This window comes from Miscanthus floridulus, chromosome 15 (assembly GCF_019320115.1).
Source record: "Miscanthus floridulus cultivar M001 chromosome 15, ASM1932011v1, whole genome shotgun sequence".
Classification (NCBI taxonomy): Eukaryota; Viridiplantae; Streptophyta; class Magnoliopsida; order Poales; family Poaceae; genus Miscanthus; species Miscanthus floridulus.
This window is the reverse complement of record NC_089594.1, coordinates 51,871,966-51,876,826: the sequence shown is the minus strand read 5'-3', so window position 1 is coordinate 51,876,826 and position 4,861 is coordinate 51,871,966.

Genomic DNA, 4,861 nt, shown 5'->3' with positions numbered 1-4,861 from the left:
GTTATCTAGGTAGTGCCATAGCTATCACCCCTTTTGTCCTTGGTAAGCATACAAGTGTTGAAGAGCGCTATCCTAGAACAGCATCTAAGTTTTGTTAATCTCATTGTTGTCGTCTCCAATTAAGTTCTCTCTTAGGAGCCTGAGCCTGTACACGTGGTTGCTAGCCCTTGAACGTTGTGCTATGAAGACCTATATCCATGCCTTTGCTTGACCTTAAGCCCAAGCTTAGTTCCCTTGAATGCTTGCATGTGTCATGGTTGTCTCGCTCCTATGTGGGAGGACCCTGCTCAAAAATCCTTGTCGGGCCTCATTGCTCCTTCTTCTATAGATGATCTGGTGCAACACTAATGGCTATCTACCCTAGCTTTAGAACCTTTTCCTCGTAGATCATGTCATTGCTTTATCAACTGAATCCCTAGTTAGTGTATTGGCTCTATCCCTCGAATCTTGCTTGTTTAAGCTCCAACTCTTTCAAGTCTCAAAATGTTTATCAATCTTGATCTCATGTTGCTGCCCAACAAGACCAAATCTCATGTTAATCTTTATCTGGTAATCACTTTTGTGGACACAAGGCATATATGGAAATTAAGAAAGAGTCCCCTGCATAGTTGTCTTTGGTAATTAAGCTATGTTCTCTTGCACTGTGTGTTAATCTTCGGATCACCTCCTTGTTGACTCCTGACCTTGTGACTACCTTTTCTTGCTATCCCTCCTTTGCATAGTGCTTGTTCATACGACCCAATCTGTGCAACTTGAAATTTCACTTTGGGTGTGTGATCAGTAATGGTGTTATGAGTAGCAACTATGGTGCCACGATGAAACCGAGAGCCTCCTGTGGGTGCGCACACAAGGTTGTGTTGCTCAGCACGCGCTGGTATAGAGGTTCCTAGTCATGATCCATTATAGAACTGCACCGATGTGTTATTTTCACGTGAGCTCTTCCTTGGTTATCTCTCCTTATCTTGTCAGAAGATCTGTATGTCGAACCAGATGCAATAGGACTTCCTTCTGAAGTCATCCACAGGATAACCTTTGAAGAATAGGTCACTAACATAAACATTAACAGACTACAAGAGGTGGTAGACAAGTGACTCTACTTGATTATCCCTATAATGACATTAGTCATCAAGTGAGCAACTTATGTCATCCCCGTTGGATCAGAAAGGTACAAACATGTAACGTTGGACAAGTTAACAGTCGTGTGACAACGGATGGAGATACTATGTGCTGTAATAGGTCACCTGGTACTCACTAGCTTCCTATCCAAGTTCTTAATCTTTAGGTGCATAAGGATCATGCAGACAAAAACTGACTTTCTTCGGTGTCACCCCTTTTCTGCTGACTTCCATGGTGACTGTATGTTTGCACATCAACTATAATTGTTGCTGTCAAAAAGAAGTTTTGAAGCTTTTCAAGTGTTGAGAGAAAACTAATTAGTTACCAATAGGAAAGTTTAGTTACAGCTAGGTAATAACTCCTTGGTAGCTCTGAAGGCTATGTCTCATAGGACAATGCTAAGTGAAGAAATAGCAAAGCCGATCAGCAATGCAAGTCCTGCTTTCTTCTTCAAACCCTATGCTATCAAGTCAATTTTCATCTTGAACAACCACATAGATAATACAATATGTTGTATCAGCTAAGTGAAGAGCTAGAGAAAGCACGTCCCTAGTTTCGGTCAGCATCATTATGTATATGGTGCTATCAAAGGATTTGTTCAGGACTCTATTGGATAAGGCACAAAAGGGTAGTTAGAAATGGTCCCTTATCTTGTAGGACTACCCCTCCACATTAAGTATGCATTGTGCCCTACAAAAATAGCCCACTAGTCCAATGCTTATGCATCATCGAGTTGGTGTCTAACTCAATGGTTGAGGTTGTTTTTAAGAGGCATGTAAGGAAAAACCCTAGTCTCTCTCCTTAGTGAGAAGGCTACTGCTACTTCTATAAGAAAAAGTAAAGAGTGTAGAACACACTCCAGAACATGTGAAGCAAAGGAAAAGAAGAGCGGGAAATCTATCCAGATTTCATGGCACTAAACTGGTACCTTTAAGCCAGTAATTAGTGGCTCAAACATGGTTGAATTCACACCACACTTGGTGGTCTCATTCCTCGCTTAAGGTACTTCGATGTCTTAAGTTGGTTTGAGTATTGGTTGAGTAAAGCATCAGATTTGAGAGCTGTTTTGACAGTTAGGTCCCAAAGTTTAGAACAAAGCAGTTTTGGTAGATGAGTTGTTTGGATAGTAAAACGGTGTCCGTTTGAGCTAAACTTTGGTTAGTAGTTAAAGGACTCTTGGATCTGAATGGCTACCAAAAATTTGTGCACAATGGAGCCAGTAGTTTGTGAGATATGAACTAAAAACCAAGGTGCACAGAATCTATGATTTCTCTGCTGACTACTATCATCCCTCATATTAGAAGGTTGTGTTTGTAGTTCAGGTCGTGTTGGCAATGCGATGATTGTTAATCCTTTAGATGCCCTAGAAAAGACACCTTGCACCCCTTTGTTGCTTGCTTTTGCCATCTCATGTCAATAATGCTTGAGCAGTCAAGGTGTTCTACAAGTCAATTTGTGCCATTATGAGTCAAAAACAAATTGAAAAGTGTCAAACAACATATTTTTGATTATGATCTTGAGTTGTTGATTGACATTAGAAGGAAGCCTCAATGTCAAAAGTAGTCCAACCAAGCTAATTTTGTGACAGTGCAAGTCAACACAACTTACTGTGCAATAGCACCATGAAGGAAAATTATACTCAATCCTGGTGGCGTACTGTTTTTCCAATTGGTGCATACTTGCAACTTTTGTTGTCCTCCAGACCTCGCTATCCTCCTTCTTTAGCAAGGATTTCCATGGCAGACTTGTCCTTTGATACCTTCCATGTGTTTTTACCCAAGAGGTTGCATCAGATTCAACCTAGATAATTGTGCCGCTTGGATACAAGGATTCCCTCAAATAATGATCATCGAAAATGCTGAGTCAACAGAGTCAGCTATTACATTCACCGCTCACTCCATGGACTCAGATAATAAAGTGTTATCATTAGAGAAGGAGAACTGTACACATGGAACATTATGTAGTTTTCCATCGGTTTGCATCTAAGTGATTGAACAGATACAACCAGCATAGATATTGTCTGTTGGTTACTTGGTTTCTCACAGCCTCAAAGGATGCTTACCCCATATGTGATCTCATCCCTTATGAAAGGTTGTACTCAAGCTACTTTGATAGAGGACTGCTTTTTGAACTTTGTGAACGAACATGGAACCATTGTAATTAGTAGCTTTTAGAACCTTGCAGTCTAGTGCAAAGTTCACATGATCCATTCTATACTCCCTAGGGAAATAGATATTATGGGTAATTAGTTTATGCTCCATAGTACTCTCCATATCCCGAGAACAAACTATTGTGCTGTCTTGGATTCCTCCTAAAGTAACAATGCTTCATGGAAGTCAATGAAAGAAATTCTTCACACAATTTACTACAAAGAGCGAATATTAGAAAGTTGTATTGCCCAAATTAGCATCTCTGATACTCCAAAGTTTAGTAGCCTAATGCTATCACTAATGTTGAAAAATGGGTGACATGCTTCTCTTCCCTTAAAAGTCTTTCGCACCGAATCTCAGGGAGAGATTCCTATAAGGGGGGAGGGTTGTAACACCCTAGGTGTTAGTCACAAGTTAAGTAGTGGATTTGGACTTAAGTAGGATATGTCAAGCAATGATCATGATCTCTAGTTCATAATTTTGAAGTGACAATGAAGGTGTTGTGGTCCAATCTATGAAATTGAGTCCTAACTTGAAATTGGACAACACACCTTTGCTTACATGTGGACCCTTTTTAAAATTTTGCAAGAGTAATATTAAACATGCTTGTTTCATGTACATTACATCAACATGCATCCATCTTGACCAGTGGAAAAGTTTCATGAAGATTGGAATCAAGAAGTCACATGAAATGATAAGTTATAATCTTTCTTGAATTGCTTCATTAGGTGAATGGGAACATGGGATGTCGACCAAACCTTGCTACCTTGCCCAAATGACTAATTGAACTCTACAACAAAAGTCATGAAGGGTTCATGTTGAGCAAATGTCAAGAAAATGCTTCTAAGTGTGGGAATAGCTAAAATTGTCTTTTTCATGATATGGTTTTGTCCTGTTTTGACCAACTATTTGGAATGCTTGCATGGAGTTCGACCTTAATTAAAAGTTGCAGTTCTACTTAAGTAGAACAAACTTTATTTTTGGACTAAGACCTGATTCAACTTCTAAGTATCTCATATAGTGGTCTCAAGTTTGAATGCAGTGTTGTTTTGACCCCTCTGATCAGTAGCAGCGTGATAGCAAGTTTGTGACACTTTATCTTCCAAATTTATATGGTAGCTCAAGTGGATTCCATAATATGAGTTGAACTACACTTTGTGTTAGAAACAACAAAAAAAGTTTGATCACTTTTGGAGCATGTCTCCTTAGAAGAAGATAACCTTCTTGGTATGAATACTATAAAGAGTTCTTCCAAGTTCTTGCTCTCATATCATTCATGTAGTAGTGTAATGAACTAGACTATAGTTTTTGGGTTATGATCATGATATATGAACTAGTATATAGTTTGTGTGTTATGATGTTGACATGTAAAACTTTATGCTTAATCATTCATATAACTTATATGAGTAGAATTATAGCTAAGTTGAGATGGTGGTTCATCGTGCCTTTAGGTGTGCCCAAGTTCTTTACCTATCGATCCGTAGGGTTGGGGACCTGAGGGAATTTGGGTAATTTCTGTGTATGCAAGCATGGTGCTTGGGTATGTTGAAATAGGTGAATACAGTTCCCTTTCCACTGTTGAGGGGTAGGCAGCA